The following is a 22,963-nucleotide window of genomic DNA, read 5'->3' as shown; positions in this document are numbered from 1 at the left end:
GAAATAGATAGAAAATCTCTGCTAAATCACTGGGGGAAATAAGGAAAGAACAGATTTTTTTTTCTAAGGAAAAAACTACACATTCAAAATCTGACAGCATAGGACACTCACCACATAGTCTGAAAAAGGATTTTTATTTTGCTGATACACAGACTACCTTATGGACATAATCACTCCAGCAATGACATGTTGGCCTAAGGAAAAAACTACACATTCAAAATCTGACAGCATAGGACACTCACCACATAGTCTGAAAAAGGATCTTTATTTTGCTGATACACAGACTACCTTATGGACATAATCACTCCAGCAATGACATGTTGGCCCTGAGCTCTTCAAGGTGCTCAAAATTAATACCATATCCACTTTTTACTCTTCTGACCTACATTTTCATCCCCTGTCTCCCAAAGGCCCTAAATACCAGAGTACCACACTGCTTCATAAGGGTTCATCATACAGGAGCAATTAGTATGTTAGGCAATGATCAAAGAACTCAACACAAAGTATACCACTGTGCTCCCAAATGAAACCACAAGAATGAAAAACAAAATGAAAAAACAAAACAAAACAAAATTAAGTGTGAGAGTTCATAAAATGTTCTCATAAAAATATAAAGCCTTAATTCTCCATTTTGAGGCCTGAAATCAGAATATAAAGCATACAGACTGACGGACATGTACACTAGCAATAAAAATGAGCAAATAGGAGAAAAGAATCCAGATACTAATCCATTTAATGATTTTGTCACATGAGAGTCACATGACAGCACTCTTTGATGTCTATGGGCACTATATACACCTTGTGTTGAGTCACTTAAAAAAACTGCAATGCTGTATGTAAATCTACTCATCTACATTAGCAAAAAAGACAACAACAGATTTTGTAGGTTGTAGATGTTACTTGGAACACCTTTTTAATAATCTATTTCTGGATGAGAAATCTTTGTGCAATTTAAACATATAATTTAAATGATCATATATGCGTATATATAAATATAAATAAGGATTTGATCACTATTTGTAGTACATTCCTTTCATTCTTTCAAACAAATGCTGGAAGGCTCACATCATGCCAAGTACCTTCATGAGGCCTAGTTGGGTGACAGATGATGAACAACTTACTCATTCAACAAATCGTTTTGGAGTATCTTCACAGTGCCAGGCACTGTTCTATGTGCCAAGGACGTGGAAGTGAACACAATCAAAAGTCTACCAGTGATAAGTGCAATTAAAAATATGTAGAAAATGAAAAACTGGTTAAGACAACAAGACAGTAACAGAGAGAGTACCAAGCTAGTTTACCAATAGGTTGGTTAGAGGGTGCCTCTCAGAGGAAGCAACATTTGAGCAAAGACCTGCATGAAGTAAGCCAGCTTCTTTGGCAGTTTCTCCACGTGTTTATATTTGATAAGTCTAACATTCTTCTGAGTTTAACTTAAAGGTGTCAAAATAAACGCCTACCTTCAACAAACCAGATTAATGTTCTCATTAGATCACAAAAGACACTGCTTAATGAACGATCTTCATCTTACACGAGGTAGAAAAAGTTATTAAAATAAATCTTTCCCAAAATATTTTAATGCCGTAAGTTGAAATTAACATAACCATCCCCAGAAAATTAATATTATATCAACTCAGAAAACCAAAGTAAAATATTACAAAGATGTTCACAATCAGAATAAAGACTAAGAATATATACTCAAAGTTTTGAACAAATAGTGAAAATATAGTAACAGAAAAACTTAGAAAGGATGGTTAATTTTTCTGAGCAAAACTGTGCCTTTTAAAGGCATTTTTAAAAAACCCGGCTCCCAGTCTCTGAATATATTTAACATACGAATATTCTTTGAATTTTTGCTGTTTTGACTCTTATCAGATTCATTCCTTCACTCATTTGATTGCTCATTCATGGTTTCTATGAGAAGTTTAGAAACAAACAAGACTCCTTTTCTTTGGTAGTAAAAAAAAAAAAAACCAGCTCAATTGGCTAGGCCAGCAGTCTCCAAAAAGATTCCCTAAGCTGAGTAAAGCTACAGCTAGGGCATTAAATTAGAAAATCAGAGCTACTCTCTGCACTTCTACATTGCCACATAAGTCCGTCATAACCTCTTCCAAGTAGATCATTCAAAAAATAGAGAATTTACTAATAAGTCATGAAAGAAATAGTTTGACATAACTGAAATCAATTCAATTTCATTAAATATGTCTGGCAAATCCAATAATTTTTAGAAACATCTGCCCCAACCATCCTCAAAGAATTAACACAACCTCAGGCATTGTCAGAGCAGCCCAGCATAGGCAGGAGGTACACATGCGTACACTATTTGTCTAAAGCACGGTGGTTACACCATAATCGCTTGTCTATTGTTCTTTTTCCTGTATCGTCCCTACACATATTTTATCTCAGAGAGACTGAAGTTGGGGACAAGTGGTAAAACAAAACAACTGAAAAACTAGAGTTAGACTAGCAGGTAAAATTTAGTCTCCTAGAAAGATATTATGCGAAAGGCCCTTTAGTATCTATTACGTATTTACTTCCAAAACTAATGGTTTCACAAAGGATTTGGTTCCCATAAGCCATGGAGAAAATATTACAAGAGGATCCAGAATTCTGACTTTAAACTGTTTGGAGGCTGGATGATCTCACAATGAAAGATAGTCTTTCTCTGTATATATGTATGTTTGGGGGAGTGTGTGTAAAACACTTAAAATGAGAATTCAATAATTACCATAATTCTGCCTGCCTACTTATTAAGAATTATGCTTTGGCTCATACTTATAAAGTTCAAGGAAAAGCTAATGGGAAAAGGAGATCAGTGGAAAGCAGTAACCAGAGTACAACTGCACAGCACATTTAAAAACCAACCCCATTCTGACTTTGTGATAATCTCCATGGTTGAGATTACGTATACTCAGGAATTAGGGTTTGAGACACTAAATTCACTTTTGAGTTTCTAAAGTAAAAAATGTTATAAGGTAACAGTACTTAATGAATAGATCAAGTCACTCAAAACTGTACAATTCAAATATAAATTAATATGTTGCATTTTTCAAGTATTTTCATTCTATTTTATTATCCCAGGACACATAAGAATAGAACAAAAGATATAGGGGGGAAAGATCATCATGAGATCACAGGGCACAAAACCTGTGCACTCACTAACCATCCCACATTACATATTGGTTGGTTATGTGTGAGGGTATGGGACTCCTTAGAGAAATGGGTAATCCAAGTTTGAATAAGGAAAGGGACAAGATAAACCTGGAACATCTTGTCATACTGAGAAAACAAGGAAGCTATGAAAGGCAACTTAGGATCCTGTCTAAAGGAATCAGGAACTATAATGAAGGGGCTCAGTCTGGTCAAGCTTGGAGAATTCTAAGCATTTATCCTACCTTTCCTGTACAAAGTGTTCCTCAAGGTACCCAAATAGTCAGTGAGGTAAAGTTCTTGTTTTAGAAGAATTTCAGCTAATTAAATTAAGAAGGAATAAAAGACTTTCAGTATCAACATTTAACCACCCCTACTGAAATAACAGATTCAGGAAATCAGCATCAACAGTTGCTAAAACCAAAAAGTCATAACATGATGGGGATGGAGTTTTAAATTAGGTGGACCAAAGTGGCAAAACCTAAACCTATATTTTATATGAATGTCTAAAAAGAGAAAGAACCAAAGTGCTTCTTGATTGACTATAATAAGAAGTACACACCACCACCTATGAAGTATTTATTTCCCCAAAATTGGACCTGAACCTGATCTGATACAGGAAATAGAGGGAACAGAGGAACAAGTTAAACATCACTACAGCAATGCACTCAACAAAATTCGGAATAGTGGAAATTCTACGAGACAAATAACCCAGTTTTGCCAACAAATAAATTGCAAGAAAAAAAGGAAGGGTGAACTTACAGATTAAAACATTTGTAACATATCAACCAAAGGCAGTATGTGGGCTTTATATGGATCCTGATTCTAACTAATGAACTGGAAGGAAGGAAGGGAGGAAGGGAGGGAGGGAGGAAGGGAGGGAGGAAGGGAGGGAGGGAGGAAGGGAGGGAGGAAGGGAGGGAGGGAGGAAGGGAGGGAGGAAGGGAGGGAGGGAGGAAGGGAGGGAGGAAGGGAGGGAGGGAGGAAGGGAGGGAGGAAGGGAGGGAGGGAGGAAGGGAGGGAGGAAGGGAGGGAGGGAGGAAGGGAGGGAGGAAGGGAGGGAGGGAGGAAGGGAGGGAGGAAGGGAGGGAGGGACGAATGGATGGAGGGAGGGAGGGAGGAATGGAGGGAGGGAGGAAGGGAGGGAAGGAGGGAGAAATGGAGGAAGGGAGGGAAGGAGGGAGAAATGGAGGGAGGGAGGGAGGGAGAGAGGGAGGAATGGAGGGAGGGAGGAAGGGAGGGAGGGAGGCAGGGAGAGAGAATCAGGTAAATTTGAATACTTATTAGGTAATGAATGTCATTAATTAATTGCGATTATGTTTTTTAAACATCTCCAAATTCTGGAGGTAACGGAATTATTTATGGATGAAATAACGGCTCCATCTACACTCACTCCCTAGGTGATTTCATCCTGTCTCATGGCTTTAAATATCTCTCTATATGTTTATTAACTACCAAATTTAAATGTCTAGCCTCAATCTTTCCCCTCAATTCCAGACTTATATCCAATTTTCCACTTGACATCTTCATTTGGGTATCAGCAAGACATCTCGAACAAGAGAATCCTTGACCCCCACCAGAACCCACCTCTCACCTAGCATTGCCTCTCTCAGCAGATGACACCACCTTTCATCCCGTTGTTCCAGCCCCAAACTGTGACATCACCCTTGACTCTCTCCCTCCCACTCCCCACAGTCAATCCATCAGAAAAGCCCATTGGTCCTTCCCTTAAAGTATCTTCTTGCCCTCTCCACTGTTACTACACAAATCCAAACAACCCTTGTCATCTTGCTGAACTACTACAATAACTGGTCTCCTGATTTCCATTTTGGACCAAAGAAGCTAGAGCAATCCTTTTAAAACACAAATCAGGGCCTGCCCCGTGGCTCACTCGGAAGAGTGCAGTGCTAGTAGTGCCAAGGCCACGTATTCAGATCCTGCACAGGGATGGCCGGTGTGCTCACTGGCTGAGCGTGGTGCAGACCACACCGTGCCGAGGGTTGCGATCCCCTTACCGGTCAAAAAAACAAAAAAACCACAAATCAGATCATGTCATTCTCCCAACAGATTCCCAGCTTCTTCTACTGCCACACCACAAGGTCTTGTCAAATCTGGCCATATCTATTTTTCCATTTTCAATTTCTACACCTTATTCCTTTGCAAATTCCACTCCAAACATAGAGACCTTCTTGTTTTTCCTAGAATACTAAAACCTTCCATCTTGGGGCTTTTGCACTTGTTACCCCTCTATCTGGAAAGATCTCTGCCCAGCCATCTGTAGGGCTCGCCTGATCATTTTCTTCAGGTCTCTGCTCAAATATCTGCCCTGTAGAGAGGACTCCTCAACCATATTAACTAAAATAACCCCATCTCACTGTCATTTCTCTATCCCCTTATCCTGCTTTATTTTTCATCATTGCATTTTTGGCTATCTGAAAATTTTATTATCTACTTATTTACCTTCTATCTCTTCAACTAGAATATATATTTCACATGCACAGAGGCTATTTTATTTACCGCTGTATTCTGAGAGTTAAGAACAGCATTTACTAGCCATTCAAATATATGCTGAAGGAATGAATGACTATAGCAATTAGGAAATGATTTGTTCCAAGTCTGTCTTCCCCAATAAACTGCAAACTTCATAAAGTGACCACGGCTAGGTCTGGCACACAGTAGCTGCTCAAATCCCTTTTGAATAAAGAACCAGAGATGGCACACTGCACTGATCATCTCCACATATCTAAAATCTATCCATCTATCAAGACTTAGTCCAAATGGCCTGGATTTTCTATAATCCAGAATCCACCGAATATCTTCCCAGTTCCTCCCCATCCTCCTTACCTGCCCCAGGCAAGAGTAACTTCTCCCTTTTTTAGAGTTCCAAAGCAATTTATCTGTACCTCTTCTATGGCACTTCTCAATTTCTTTACTACATCACTGTTATCTATGTATATGATCTATCTCATCTGTTAAGAGTATTCACCAATTATATTTTATAGATCTCTGTACATTCTGCATAATCAATCTAAATGCTAAATATGTGATGAATAAACAGATAGACAAATAAATAGAAGAATGAAAAAATAAATATAAAAGATTATCAGGAAGTAAGAGAGCTTTCAGAAAAGTGTTTAAGAGTATGTGAGTTAGATACTACTAGCCCAATTTCCTTGGGATCTGTAAAGTAACAAGCTTTCTTCTGTGGTGTTGACCTTGAAAAAGCTGTAAAGTCTAATTCTGTGGTTCTTAACTTTGAAGGTTAGCAGACCACTCTGAGAATCAGATGAAAGCTATATATCCTTCCTCCAGAGAAAAATGCCCATCTACAAATAGATAGCACAAACATAAGAAAGCACAAATGAGGTGAGTAAAAGAGTCTGGTGCTGAAGGATACTAGTTTAGGTTGATCAATATTTTAGAGAGCTCTGGGCTCAGAGTGGAAGGAAAGGTCCTGAGGAAAATGGATGTATTACTGACCTGCTTAACTGAGGACTTTAAAAATTCCTCTGGTTTCTCCACAGGCCTGAGAGGGTAAGGCAGCTGACTGCACTTATTATTCTAAGTGCATGCTGCAACTGGGACTATTTCTCCCTTGGAGATTTAGTCTAGTCTCTGGAGGACAGGACAGAAACATATTAGTGAGAAACTCAAATCACTGGGGCATGCAGAAATTTTTCACTCTCTCTTATGCCACGAACAGGGTAAGATGAACATCACATAAACCCTGCTAATAAAAACAAACAGTGAAAATCCAGGCAGATATCAACTGGGAAGTATTGATATGAAATAAAAGTGTCAATTGCAGCTACTAAATATGCTCAAGAAATAGCACGCTTACAATACTTATCAATTTTCATTTCCTTGACACACACCCGCCAAACAGAGAGAGAGAGAGAAACTTTTGTCAGATATACCCTGCAGTTAGTTTTACAAAGGATAGATCTATAATCTACCTTCTTTTTCCTTTTGGAAGGTAAAATTGGGCGATAGACTGGTGTTGCAGTGTGCTGAAAGAAAAGGTAATCCCCTTTTTCAATTAGGCAGCAATTCTTATGCACTGCACAGGATCCAGGGTGGTGGGTAGGGACTGAAAGACCATGAGGGATGGAAAAAACTGAGGGGTGGCTGTGAGAAGCTCAGCAATGAAAGGAACAGGGAGGAGGCCTAAGCCCAGAATCTTGAGTTCAGAGACTCAAGGGAGAAAGAGACACACCTTTTGGGAAAGGAGGCTGGGTGTAGTATAACTTCTGCACTTTAAGGGGAACACAAGCCCTGTGTTGGCAGAGGAATGGCAAAATGCCTTGAAGAGTCCTACTTCAAGGATAAGAACATTTGCTGGGTTAGAGACACTATACAACAGTGTGAGTGGAAAATGGCTAAGGAAAATGCTAATCTAAAAAGCTGGCAGCATTTTAGAAAATAATATATGAGAAAATATATAGGGAAATATGTTTTAAACATATACAAAAAGCACTGCCATAAAAGAAAAAAATGAAAAATTCAACTCCATTAAAGTTAAAATTTTCCATTTATCCTAAGATACCATAAAAGAAATTTAAAAAGATATGCCACAGAAGTGCTCATATCCTGAATATATAAAGAACTCCCACAGATCAATGAAAGACAGATAACCCAACAGAAAAATGGAGGAAAGGGCTAAAGGTACTTTGCAAGTTGAAACACCAAATAGCCAATAAAGATGGAAAGGTGCTCAGCCTTATTAGTCATCAGGGAAATGCAAATTAAAGTCACAATCAGATATCACTACGAATCCACAGATGGGCAAAAACTAAAAATCCTGACAATACCAATGTTAGCAAGAATGTACAGCAATACACTGCTAGTATGAATATAAACTGATCTAGCCCTTTGTAGAACAGAACAGGACTATGAGGAAAAGTAGAAAACAGATCCACTTGACCCCCAAGCCTTGACTTATTCCACTACAATGCTCTGCCTCCCTCAGGATTTTGAAAGGTGAACACATGAAAAAGAGAAGTCTAAGCTGAGAAAGAACATATATGCAAGGAGATAAGAAAATGAAAATCGTCCTCTAAAAATGGCAAGTAATCACAAAAATGTACAGTAAGACTGAGAAAGCAGGAAGAAGCACATGTGAAAAGTCCTGAATGCCAATTTAATGAGTCTAGCCTTTCGCAAAGTTGGTGAAGCAGGGAAAATAGAGTAAAGTGGTTAAAAGCACAAACTCTAGTCAACACAACTGAGTTTGAGCCATGGCTCTGCCACTTACCAGCTATGCTACCTTGGAAAAGTTATTTAATATCTTTGAATCTCAGTTTCATTAACTTTAAAATGGGGACAAGAGTATGAAATATCTTGTTTATTATGGAAACTGAGATAATATATTTAAAAAACTCTTAGCACAAGTACCAGGAACACGGTAGGAGCTTAATAAGTGAATGATTTAATAATATCAATAAACTCAATAGGGAACCATTTAAATCCTCAAGAAAAACCTGAAGCAAGGTTCAGCAAGGTTCCCCTGAAGCAAGGGGAAGGAAGGGTCAAAGATAATTGCAAGGCCCTAAACTCAGTTAACAAACACAGAAAGTTACGAGCAATAACACAGGGGGAAATAAATGTGATCGTTAGACCCAGGAAGTCCAAGATGATGAGGCGCATCCAGGTGGCAGCTGGAAACTGAGGTCTCGAGACCGGAAGAGCATACTGGAGGCCAGAAATCCAGATTTGGGAGTTATCGACAATGGGCTGGCAGTTAAGCAAAGGTGTCCCAGAGCAAAGTGTCAACTAAAAAGAGAAGCTGAGATAGCACCCTGAGGAAAGACTCAAATAAAGGGGGTTCAGCAATGAACAGGAGTTAGTAGAGATAATTTAAATATAATTATCAATATGCGAATCATGACAAACACTAAGGGTTTTATTATGACTCTTCTCATTCATATGGCACAATCTTTCCTGTGCTTTTACACACATTAACTGATTTAGTCCACACAATGACCCTCGGTGACGCACAAGAGAATAACTGTCTCCATCTCACAGAGGAGAAAACAGGTTCAGACATGTCACAATCCCACAGCTACTAAATGGCAGAGTTATGACATGCATACAGTTCTAGGGCTCTAAATCCAATGCTCTTAGTCCTGGAAGAAATCTGCCACAGGAATCGAAGACAAATTCAGAGTGAACTTCACACATATGGCTTCCACCACTGGCGACATCCATTGCATGAAATACCTCCGCACCTTTGGTTTGTCTGACAAATACTCAATCAAAATTCAAGATCTGTAAATGCTTCTCTGCTAACCTCCCTCTCCTCAAGGATGTTATGTTGCCTTCCTCTGCTAGTGCTTGACTATTCTTTCATTATAAGGTTCTCTGATCAGGCTATATTCCATTTATTTGTTTGTATATTTCTCTCTTCCACCAGACAACAAACCATGTGACATTCATTTTTATTTTTTTCCTGAGTCTCCCATAATGGTTGGCACATAGAACATGCTCGGTAAATACTGGTTCCTTTATCTCTTCTGAAGAGAATGAAAATGACTTGAATCAGCTGTAAAAGAAGCATTCCCAAACACCAACAAGAAATAAATAAAATAATTACCACGTACCAAGAGCCAGCTAAATTAAAATGTATGTTCAAGTGATACTACAATGTCCTCCTTTAACAACACTTGTCTGGAAACGAGGAAATAGTCAATAATTATTTTATCAAAATTGAGACATCACCATAAGAAGCAAATATAAATAAATTTAAATGAATAAAATTGGAAAACACTGAAATAAATGCATTTTTCTAAAATAATTCTAGGCCTTCATATATGAATTATAACTCCAGTTTTCAAAATAAACTCAAACGTAAACATAAAGTTCACTGTTCCCCAATTTGAAAACAACAATCTTAGGAAGAAAAGTCACAAATGCCCAGATAAAGAAGAGAAAGCCAAGTTCTGGTAACAGCTTACAAGGACATTTCCCAATCCTTCCAGAGTTGTAAAGTAGCAAACTGTACCTCAGAAAAGGCGGAAAACCATTTACACTGTGCAATAAACTAGATCAACTGCAAATAGCAGTTCAAACTCATCACAATCAAGAGGAAGAACTAGTCACTTCAAAAACTGGGGAGGGAGGGTGAAAACAGAAAAGACCTCTGTAACCAAAAAATCAAATGGAATCCTAAATAAAAATGAAGGTAATAATAATAATAAAAATCAGGTAACATTTCCATTATACTGGCTTACCCAAACTCCAAGCATGAACATTTCATACTTTCCCTGTTTACTGATATAGAAAAACCCTTCCTTGAACACGAAGGCCATCTTGTAAGAGTGCTATTTTAAATCTTATAAAAAGAGCAAGTATATATTAGCACTGGAAAATTCTGTTCTAGCAAATAAATCCTACACATTCCCCTTGGGCAGGGTGTTACTATCAACTTGGTATAATGGAGTTTCTCCAAAAGATTCACATATACCTATGTGCACAGGTACTTTCTGCTGAAAGGACAGCTGAGTACAGTGTCAGCTGATGACTTTGTGCACAGGAGATAATGCCCTGCCTATCACACTACCTGGGCCTCTGATTCAGAGCTATAATGCAAGTTGGGAAATCCAGCTAGGAGCTGCTTTTCCTTTCTTGGCTCCTCTGGCTAGGCTTAAGTGACAGCACTCACTTGCCACACATTTTAACAAACTTTCAAATCCCTTAACAGCACACATGAGACAAAGTATAATATGCTGTTCAGGAAATACCTTGGAGCCAAGAAATGCAATTGATATCTCCACAGGGAGTTCTTGACAAGGCTTGCAAATAAACTTCTTTCATTATAAAATATGACTATGGACACTGCGTTGGGCTGAATGTCTCCCCAAAAACTTAATCCCCACTGTGACTGTTAAGAGGGTGGGAAATCCTATTATGGTAATTGTACGGTGGAACTTTGAAGAGGTGATTAGATTCTGAGGAACATGCCTAGTGAATAGATTAAAAATGGTAGTCATGGGCATGGTTCTGAGGGCTCTGAAAGGACAGCACACGAGAGTCTCTCGCTCTCTGCTCTACCATTTTCTGCCATGTGAGATCCCTGCATTGCTGTAAAGCCACCACCAAAGAAGTCCCTCACTGATAGTGTTCCCTGGACTTTGAACTTCCTAGCCTCCAAAACTGTAAGCAATAAATTTCATTTTCTTTATAAAATACCCAGTTCTGTGTATTTTGTTATAAGCAACAGAAACAAACTAATACAGACACTAACATTTTAAAGACATATTTACAGTCGTTATCAAAGGCATATGTGTTATTGGGAACTTTGCTTGCCTAAAGTAGTACATCCAAAAGAACCTGTTATCTAATTAACAGGAATAGAACCAACTATCTCCATTCTTTCAGTTGCTCGGGCCAAAAACCCTGTTATATTTATCAGTCAATTGATTGATCCCTTCCCCACCCCATCTCTCTCTCTCTATTACACACAAGCACACCCCCCACATCCCATCTGTCAGCTCCACCTTCATTGCCACCACCCTGGTTAAGTCTCCATCATCTCTCACATGAACACAGACAATAGCCTCATAAGGGGTCTCCCCACTTCTGCTCTTGTGTTGCTTTGCTTCTTTGACGGATTTGTCACCCCTTTTCCCCTGGGTGACGGAGCCACCAAAGATTACTCAAAGCCCATCTCTTCTGAGCAGTGAGAAGCCCCAAAAGGGGGTTAATCTCCCAGAACCCTCGAGAGTGAGGTATACCTTCTACTTGGGAAATAAACCACGAATTGGGGTTCTCTTCTCGCATTTATTCTCCAGACCAGGAAGTTCCAGGAAGAGAACATAGGTGGGGGTTTTGCTAAGTACTGTTTAACAAGTGTAACAATGGAAGCTGGTAACATTCAGTAAGGTGACATTCTGTAATGCAATTAAGTTGATCCACTAACAGAAGCTTGATTTTAGCAAACATTCTCTTCTTACAGCAATTTCCTAATATCTTTACATATCAATCAGTAACCTGTCTTTGAGCCAGCAACCTTGCTGTGTTACAATTCTTTATCTTACAACAGAGACTGTAGCCTGGGGAAATTTTCCTGCCCTTTGCAAGGTCAATATTTGAAACTGCAAGGCTTTGGAGAACCAGGCCCTGTGAAGTACATTTGCTTTATGCATACTTCACACTCTTGGCCTCTTCTAGACTAGTAGTCACTATGAGCCTGTTAAACATAAATGTCATATCATGCCAGTTCTCTGATCTAACCCCTCTAGGCCATTCCACCTCAATTGGAGCTAAAACTAAAATCTTAACTATAATGCACAGGCCCCACCTGATCTGTATCCTCACCCCTTGATCCCTCTGATCTCGTCTTTGATAATTCTCCACCTCAGTCTCTTTGCTATTCCTTGAGAACACTAGGCATGATTGCTGCTCCCCAAGATCCTTGTGGACAAGGATAGCTCCCTGACTTCCTCCAGTTCTTATTCAAAATCATCTTCTCAATGAGGCCTTCTTTGGCCACTCTATTTAAAATCTCAACCCCAATCCCAAAGTTCATATTTCTCGTCCTTATTTTTTTCCCACTTCAGCACTTAACATTATGGAGCATGCTACAGTATTTTATTTAATATTATTAAATATTATTATGTCTCTCCCAGTGGAACACAGCTCCGTGAAGGTAGAAAATTTTTCCCTATTTCTTTACTGTTATATATCCAGTACTTAATATAATACCTAACACATAGTATATGCTCAATAAGTATTTGTTGAATAAATATTGATGCCATGTAGCCAAAATGATAAATATTTGTCCAATGAATGTGATAAAGGACTTCCTCAATTTCTCTGTCCTCCCCCTACAAACACAAGATGACACCACTATGCAATATGCAATATACAATATCGACTACAATTTTCAAATTCTGAACTTCCAATTCCTAAGAGTCTCTTGCCCCGCTTCTGTCAGCTAACATAAGCCCACATATTCTTGCTTACTTACACAGTGCTCTGTCTGAGCAACCCACCCCAAAGAGCACTGCACCAAACTGCAAATGAGCTCAGATGATTACCTTCAACCCTAGAAAAAGAAGCCTCAATAGCGCAAAACAATTAAGAAGATGACCACCCATTTTAAATCACAGGGTGCCAGAGAGTTTTGTGGAACTTTCCATAAGTTACAAAGTATGTTATATACATTTCCTCATGGAACTATACAACAATTTACTGGCCCCATCTTGTAGATAAGGAAATTGAAAATTGGAGAAGTTAAGTGGCTTGAACAAGGTTACATAGCAAGTAAGTAGTAGACTGTGGACATGAGTCTAGGTGTTCTGCCTCTATCTTCCTTTGCATTACACTAGTGTTATCAACCTTGACTCTACCCCCAGAATCTATGAAGGATACTCACACTCAGAAAACTCCTACAACAGTGATTTTCAATTGGGTGACTGGTGGTAGTAGTAGTTTCTGTAGCTTCTTTCAGCCTTAAGAGGACTTGGAATGGGAAGAAGTAGTAAGACAAGAGAGAACTAACGTTTTTAGTGTCTTCTTTCTTCTTGCCTAAGATCTGTGCAATATCTCCTAGTGAATTCCTTCTAAATGGGCCACTACCACCTGAAACTCAAAACAAACACCACCCTAGTCCTGGCCCTCAAAGCATTTTTCTTTCCTGTTCTTCACTACCACTTTCTTCCAACACTCTATCACTTTCTTCCACCAACCACAACAACTTTCTTCCAGACCATTCAAGCTTAAATCTTTACAACCACAATTGAGCCTTCCCACTGCATAACATACCAGTCTACTTTGTCTTTTTACAAGCACTGTTATATCTTTACAAATTCCCTGGTATTCTCAGTGATACCATCCTACAAATCTCCAGAAATAAAAAATAAGATTACATTACCCTCATACTCAAAAGTCTTCCATGGATTTCTCTTTCCTTGAGAAACTTCCCTATTCTTTGTCTTACCATTCAAAGACCTTGATCTTTTCAATGTCCACTGACCTTTTTAAGTGATTTTAATCTTATCTTCCATTTCCTCCCATTATACACCATTCACAGGCCACTAAAAAATCTATCTTGGTTTAAATCACTCCAGCTAAAGTAGGTTTCTAACAACTTAGAACAGCAGGATTTGCCTCATTCTTTCTATTTCTCTGTGACTGAAGTAAGGAAAACTATATAACTCCCTTTAAAAATGGGTGAATTTTGTTTAAACTATTTTTTAAAAAAGAAAGAAAGAAAAAGGGCTATTGGTAAAATGATCTACACCTGTCAAGAACCCCTCCACTGTGTAGACCAGCTGGGACTGCAGATGAACAGAGTGTAAAAGTCTGAGGGTCAGGCTTTAGGGCCTCTGGACTCTGCTCCTAAGAGAGAGTTTGAAACAGAATTATGGGTACCTGTAACATGTGCTCTCTCTCCTCTTCTGCATGGCCACCACAAGCAACTAATCACAACTCTGGTACAACCAAGCCTCCATACCTAGTTACTAAGGAGAGTAAGAAGCAGGTATGCTTCTCCTTAGAGGAGAACAGGTTCACAGAACACAGCAGGATCCAACAGAGTTATCTCAGTAGCAAAGTGATAAATATTTTTGATGCCAAAAATGAGCAGAAAGGTGTTGGGGACCTGAAGGTCCACACCCCTTCTTGTGAGACCGCTCCTCCTTGACAATCTGCTCAGATGGCCGTGCTTTACATAACTGCCTCAATCTTTATGCCAGAAACTGATTGCTCCTGGCTATGCAAGTTAATTTGCAAGTGACCTTTTATCCTTCTCTAGAAACTGTTTAACCATAAACATTCTGGGTGGCAACCTTTACTTTGAATGTCCTGTCTTTGTCTCTCCTCAAGATATTATCATATCTTTACATTCCAGACTTTGCAAGTTCTATGTGAAAGCCCATTGAAGCCTATGGGGGAAACGGCGAAAGAAAGAAAAAGGGCTATTGGTAAAATGATCTACACCTGTCAAGAACCCCTCCACTGTGTAGACCAGCTGGGACTGCAGATGAACAGAGTGTAAAAGTCTGAGGGTCAGGCTTTAGGGCCTCTGGACTCTGCTCCTAAGAGAGAGTTTGAAACAGAATTATGGGTACCTGTAACATGTGCTCTCTCTCCTCTTCTGCATGGCCACCACAAGCAACTAATCACAACTCTGGTACAACCAAGCCTCCATACCTAGTTACTAAGGAGAGTAAGAAGCAGGTATGCTTCTCCTTAGAGGAGAACAGGTTCACAGAACACAGCAGGATCCAACAGAGTTATCTCAGTAGCAAAGTGATAAATATTTTTGATGCCAAAAATGAGCAGAAAGGTAGGAAAGAGAATTAGGCAATTTGGCAAAATATCACACCAAGTCCTGAAGTTCAGAGACAGATTTAAAAAGTCAAGCAAGAAGCTAATCTGGGAAAACTAGAAAAGTAAGCCCTAAAGGAGAATTTCTAACACAGAAAAAAAAAAAAAACACATTTCTGCTTGAACAGAGTTCATGGAAGGAACAGATAATTATTGACATTTGGTGGAAGGCTATGTACATGCACATATACTTTGTACACGAGTGGTTGCTCTTCTTCCAATCTTACTCTTTTTTGTATTTTGACCTATGTCTCTAAAATATACTCAATGTATTAGTAAATTCCTGTTTTAGCTGCAAGAGACAGAAAAACCCACTTGAATTGGCTGTCTTTTCTTAAGTGATTTATCACCTTATGTAACTTAGTCAATCTGATCAGATTGAGAGGCTCAGATGATATGTGTAGGATTGTGTTGTGTGCGTGTGTGTCTGTGTGTCTCAGTTCAGCTTTCCTCAATATTAGCTCCATTACCTGATTAGCCTCTGTCCTCACAGAGAAGGATGATAGATGGAAGGATGCTACACAATTACAACCCATCCTCTTAGAGACTCCAGTGGGAAAAAAAGAGAGACTCTTGCAGAGGCACTCTGCAAAAAGGTCACAGGAATAGTTCTGCTGGAGTTGATTTGGGTCACATGCCCATTCCTGCATCAATCACCACAGTATGGAGGTAGACTAGACTGACACTCCCCTGTATCTGAGGAATGTGGCCAATTTTTACGTTCTAGCAAGGAACAAAGTTGAAGTCTCCTTAGACATGCTCAAAATAGGTTCTTTTTAAAGACAATTCTCTGTATTCTTATTCACAGCGTAAGTCTATTGATGTAATTTCCAACTGCATGCCTGAATCAAAGATTATTCCCCTTTTAGAACCACAACAATTTTTGATACAGAATCAAAGTAGGAAATAGCATCATTCAGGAAAGAAAATAACCTAACAAGTTTAAATAATTTGTCAAAAAAATAAAGATCATTTGTATTTAAAGTCTTTACATGTATAGAGATAGCTGCAGTAAGTACTTGAATTCACATTACTTCACATCATACTAACCTCCAGAAAAATGTATTTCACACCTTGGAGACACACTTCCATACCCTGGACCTTCATGAAAAATAAGCTCAATTTACAGACCATTTCAGAAAACCAGACAGTATACAATGAAAGTTTTTCAGGAGAAGGGAAACTCAGGATACTAACATAAGAGCCACAATTCCACAGCCTGAAGATATCCCATACAGCCAATTTATTAAGAGATTAAACACAATTATCTGAAAAGTCAGCCAACACTTCAACTACCACTCTCATATACTGATAATAAAAACTGAAACCACATTTTCTTGATCAGTGGTGTAGGGAAAGTGAAGGAAAATGGTCAGTGCCCCTCAGATGTTTCAGAATCTTGCCGAGCATTTGATGTAAATATGCACGTGTGCCCAAGTGCTCCTTGGTTATTGTCTAATGTAATTGCACATGTGTACCAAGGTTTCCTGGGTGATGGACTTAAGTATAAAGGATGAGTGGCTCTGATCCACAGGGTCCCACCACCCCCGGAATGCCCCCAGGGGGGCAGCACCAGGGAGGCTGCTACTGCTGCTGGAGGCTGTTGCTGCAAGCTGTTGCTGCCAGTGCCCCCTCCAGATGCCCCAAGAGGCCACCACTGCTGCTGCTTCTGCTGCTACTGCTACTGCTGAGGACTGAGCTCATGTTGTCTGCCAATAGCTCCCGGGATCTTTCCCAGTTACCTAGTGTGGACCTGCACATGAGGGGTCTGGTCACCCAGCCTGGCATGTGAGGGGTCTGGTGACCCAGCCTGGCATGTGAGGGGTCTGGTGACCCAGTCTGTACAATGGGTTTGAAGGGTCTGAGCCCTAGCCCTGACAATACAAATGGAAAATGAAATGCCTAGCCATACAATTGGCATAGTCACGTAGCTATGGCCCTAGCAATACAAGTGGTTTCTGGCACACTGAAAACTCTGTGCCTAGTGCTAGATTTTTAAAATAGATTTCAGCTATGGCCAACTATAAAAATCTACTTGTATCTGCAACCATCCTTTCATTCTTCCCTCTTGAAACCACAGATGAAGTGATCCACTCCCTTCACTAAGGTTCAATCCACACACATGTGCTTTGAATATTACTTCTTTCCTTGGAGGCTTTGCTCCTTGGGTAATACCTTCACCTCCTCATTTCATTGCCCCTGCCCTCTCTGATAAATCATATCAGTATATAAATGTTCTCTATTATTCCCCATGTTTGAAAACATTCCCATAAAACTGGAGTGGCTATATTAATATCAGACAAAGCGAATTCAAGAAAAAAAAGTGTTACCAAAGATAAAGCAGAATATTTCATGCTGATAAAAGGCAATGCATTAGTAATATATAATGATTATAAATTTATATGCACCTAATAAAAAAAATCAAACTATATGAAACAAACACTGACAAAAGTAAAGTTAGACAGAAACAAATCCCCAATCATAGGTATTTTCACAAACAAATAACAGAACTGGTAAGGACACAGAAGACCTGAACAACACATACAGCCACCTTAGCTTAAGTGACATTTATAGAGCATAACACTGAACAACTGTAGAATACAAAGTCTCTTCAAGTATACATAGAACGTTTACCACGACAGACCATACATTGAACCAAATAAGTCATAGAAGGTTTCAAAGGCTTGGTATCTTACAGAGTATGCCCTCTGACCAAAACAATCAAATTAGAAATGAATAACAATAGGATCTAGAAAAGCTCCTAAATGTTTGGAAATTCAACTACACACTTGAAAATAATGAATGGGTCAAAAAAGAAATCACAGGGTAAATTTTAAAATATTTTTAATTGAATGATAATGAAATTATAACATTAAAATCGATGTGATGTATCTAAAGTAGTGTCTAGAGGAAACTACAAAGCTCTAAGTGATTATAATGGGAAAAAAAGGCTAAAATCAATTAGCAAAGCTTCCATCTTAAGAAGTTTGGGGGAAGGGAGGGAGGAGATTTAAGAAACTAATTTAATCCAAAATAAGAAGAAGGGAAGGTATAATAAATTTAATAAATAATATCAATAAAAATTGAAAACAGCTCTAAAAAATAAAGAATATGAATGCCACCAAAAGTTATTATTTGAGAAGACTGATAAAGCTAATAAACCTTCCACTAGATTGATAAAGAAAAATAGAGCACACAGATTATTAATACCAGATATTAAAGAGAGACAATCATTAGAAATCCTACAAATATTAAAAGGATAATAATACAGTCTACAACTAAGATAAAATAAGCAAATTCCTGGAATGAAACAAATTCCAAAAAGGACACGAGAAGAAACAGAAAAACTTCAACAGCTTTCAGTATCTGCTATCTGTAAGAGAAGCGCCAAAAAAAATTCAGGGTCATGTTTAAAATTACCATACCCTATATCAATAAGGAAATTTAGACTGTAATTTAAAACCTAGAAAAGAATACTCCAATCCCAGATTGGAGAATAATACCAATCTTATCAAACTCTCTCTCAATAAACACAAAAAAAGCATTTGACACAATTCAACTCCCATTCATGATGAAAACTGCACAAAGATGATAAGGGTACTTCATCAGTTTGATAAAGGGCATCTATAAGGCAGAACAGACAGTCCGCAGTGCCACTCTCTCCCATAAATCAACCAATTTACAACTATAAAAATGTAACATCAGCCAAGCTGGGGCTGCTGGACATCGGGGGAAGTGGAGAAGAGACCTACAGAGTTCATGAAGGCGGGAGAAACCATGATGAGAGAAAAAACTGCTCGGAGCATTTCGGGCCGCATCGGGGGAAGTGGAGAAGAGACCTACAGAGTTCATGAAGGCGGGAGAAACCATGATGAGAGAAAAAACTGCTCGGAGCATTTCGGGCCGCAGCTGCTTTAAGGCTCAAGCTGCTGAGGGCATGGAGCAGGAGCCGGCAGAAGCTGCAGCTGTGCCCTTCGGATGGAGTTGCTTGAGGGCGGCAGGGGATAAGAGGGCCTTGATGGCCCCCAGGCCAGCAAGACCACTAATAGGGTTGTTGTGGACCCACGCAGGAGCGAGGAGCCAGAACAGCTGAAAAAGGGAGCCATTCAGAGGCCGGTGAGTCATCGCAAGAGACCGGCATAGGGCCCATCCCATGGGAATTGTTTGGAGCACGGGCGGTGGGGGAGATGAGTCCACAGGGAGAACACTGGGACACATCAAAGACAGCCGATCTGCCCCCAACTCAGCGCAGGACTACTCAGAAGAGACTGGTCAGGAATGCAGAATTGCATGGGGTGCAGTTTGATGAGAAAACTCGGGCCCAGATCAGAGATTCTACACAACCCAGGTGCACCTGGTCTCTGGAGAGCCAGAAGTGACTATAGGTCACCATTAAACCCTGAGCTGGGGCCAGCCCGGTGGCGCACTGCTACAGTGCACTGCTTGGGAGCGCGGTGGCGCTCCCGCCGAGGGTTCGGATCCCACATACAGACCGGCCGCTCACTGGCTGAGCGAGGTGCGGGCGCAACACCGAGGGTTGCGATCCCGTTGCCGGTCCCAGTCCGGTAAGGGCCCGACACTGAGGGTTGTGATCCGTTGCCGGTCACAAAAAAAGACAAAAAGGGGAAAAAAAAAAAAAAACCCTGAGCTGCACAAAAAGCCTTCCCTAAGGAAATAGCAGCAAAGCAGCAGTTTAGCTCAATCACAGGAAGTTCCCCCATTTTAGAGGTAAGCAAAGGACAAAAAATTAGTTCTGGCCCAGGCACACCACCAGCACCTTGGGGCCTGTCAGGGAAAACGAAGCTTGCAGCAGGAGACCAGACCACCCCCCACACACACACACACACACACAACCAGGCACACCATGCCAGTGCCTCGGGGCCCCACCCGGGGGTCCAGGGCATGGAGCCAGGGACCAGACTTCCGTTCCGCAACCAGGCACACTGCCAGGGCCTAAGGGCCCTGCCCAGGGACCTGAAGCATGGAGCCAGAGACCAGACCCCCTCCCATAATCAGGCACACCGTGCCAGCACCTTGGGGCCCACCCAGGGTCCTGAGAAATGAAGCCGGTGACTGGACACTCCCCACAACCAGGCACACTGCCAGCACAAAGGAGCATGCCAAAAACAACACCTCCATGTGGGTAGCCTACCACAGCCACCACTATAACTATGGCTGCCACAAAAGCAGCTAGATGCCACAACCACCATGCAGATGGTCTGCCAGCCACTGGAGTGCATTGACACAAGGAGAGTCACCAGCAGAGATAAAAAAGAGGATATCTCTTTCTACAAAGCCCATTTCAGAGTGACAGAAGAAGCATCTGCTCTGTGATAATATTGGGGGACCTGATCACAACTCTCAGCATTGGACACATCATCTAGGCAACAAGTTAACAGAGTAACCATGATTCTTTCAGGAGGAGAGAAGAAATCTAGGGTAATTAGAGGGGGAGAAGGGGGAGGCAGATGTGGATAAGGAGAGATTGGACAAGGGGCATAAGAAATAATTACAATTTGTAACTATATATATGCTAGTAATACTGATTTGATCAACATATCTCAATGTTGAACCCCAAATATTTGTATAATCAATTTTGATTCAATAAAATTTTTTTAAAAAGAAAAAAAGTAAAACCTAAAGCTAACATCATAATTAATGGTGACTAACAGAATGCTTTTCCCATAAGATCAGGAACAAGGCAAGAATGTCCATTCTCACTACTTCTGTTCAACACTGTAGTGAAGGTTTCTAGTAAGGCAAGAGAAGACGAAAAGGCATATAGACTAGAATGGAAAAAGTAACAGAGCCTTTATCCACAGACAACATGATACACACACACACATACATTTGTAGAAAATTACACAACATCTCTAAAGAAGCTACTAAAATTAATAAGTAGGTCACAGGAAATTATAAATATACAAAACCAAATCTCTAAATACTAGTTATGAACAACTGAAAAATAAAATTAAAGGAATATCTCACTTTCAAAGCATCAAAAAAACATGAATAGCTTAGGAAAAAATAAAATAAATGCAAAACTTATACACTGAAAATTACAAAACACTATCAAGAAAGATTAAAGACAACTTAAATACACAGAAATACCTTGTTCACAGACTGGGCAACTCCAATCTATACCAACTGGCCCCAAGTTGACATACAGATTCAATGCAATCCAAATACATTTTTTTCATAGAATTAGGCAAACCAATTCTAAATTTCCTATGAATATACACAGGACCTAGAATAGCCAAAACAATTCTGAAAAACAGATACCACCAGATATTAAGGTTTACTATCCAGCTACAGTAATCAAGTAAGGATAGATATATAGACCAATTGGACAGAATATAGAGTCCAGAAATGGAATCACATTTATATTGCCAACTGATTTCCAATAAAGATGTCATGGTAATTCAATGGGGAAAGGACAATCTTTTCAACAAATGTGATGAAACAAGTAGATATCCACATGGGAAAAATGAAATTCAACCCTCACTTCACACTACTATAATAATTAACTGGAAAGGGATCATAGACCTAAATTTGAAAACTAAAACTATTAAATCTTCTATAAGAAAAAAAAAAGAGAGAGAGACTCATGGAAATAGAGTAGAATGGTGGTTGTCAGAGACTGGGGGTAAGGAGAAATGGGGGGTTGCTGGTCAATGAATATAAAGTTTAAAGTTATGTAAGATGAACAAGTTCTAGATATATGTTGTACAGCGTTGTGCCTATACTTGCAATAATGTGCACTTAAAAATTTAAGACAGTAGATCTCAAGTTAAATGTTCTTAACACAACTTAAGAAAAGAAGAAAAAAGAGAGAAATCTCTACAACATTGTGATAGGCAAAGATGTATTAGACAGGAAACCAAAGCATAAAATCATAAAAGAAATATTTGGTAAATTGGATTTCATCAAAATTTAAAATTTCTTCTCTTCAAAAAGTGACCTTAAAGAAAACTGCATATGCACATACCAAAAATAAATTTTTATATACATTTATATTTTTTATATATTGATATATATATGGCAAAAGACTTTTAGCCACATTATAAAGAACACCTAAAATAATTCATTAATATTACATTATATCAATATTAATACTGACTGACAAACCAATTAAAAATGGGTAAAAGACTTGCAGAAATACCTCAGAAAAGAATATATATATGAATGGTCATAAGCACAAAAGAAGTTCAACTTCATTTTGTCATCAAAATATAACACTACCGGGCCGGCCCGGTGGCGCACTGGCTAGTGCGCCGCTTGGGAAGCGCGGCGGCGCTCCCGCCCGAGGGTTCGGATCCCACATACAGACCGGTTCCCGCTCACTGGCTGAGCGAGGCGCGGGAGCAACACCGAGGGTTGCAATCCCGTTGCCGGTCCCCGGTCCGGTACGGGGGCAACACTGAGGGTTGCGATCCGTTGCCGGACACGGAAAAAAGACAAAAAGACAAAAAAAAAAAAAAAA

At 39.6% G+C, this 22,963-nt stretch overlaps 1 protein-coding gene across 3 annotated transcripts in view; it reads right to left on the bottom strand.

Annotated features, from left to right (window-relative positions):
* Positions 1-22,963, bottom strand: part of DIS3L2 (DIS3 like 3'-5' exoribonuclease 2) — a 370,978-nt gene that overhangs the window by 287,312 nt on the left and 60,703 nt on the right. The gene's annotated exons all lie outside the window — the stretch shown is intronic.

Source organism: Galeopterus variegatus, unplaced genomic scaffold (assembly GCF_000696425.1).
Source record: "Galeopterus variegatus unplaced genomic scaffold, G_variegatus-3.0.2 Scaffold1245, whole genome shotgun sequence".
Classification (NCBI taxonomy): Eukaryota; Metazoa; Chordata; class Mammalia; order Dermoptera; family Cynocephalidae; genus Galeopterus; species Galeopterus variegatus.
Note: the sequence above shows the minus strand (reverse complement) of the source record. Positions and strands in the feature narration are given on the sequence as shown.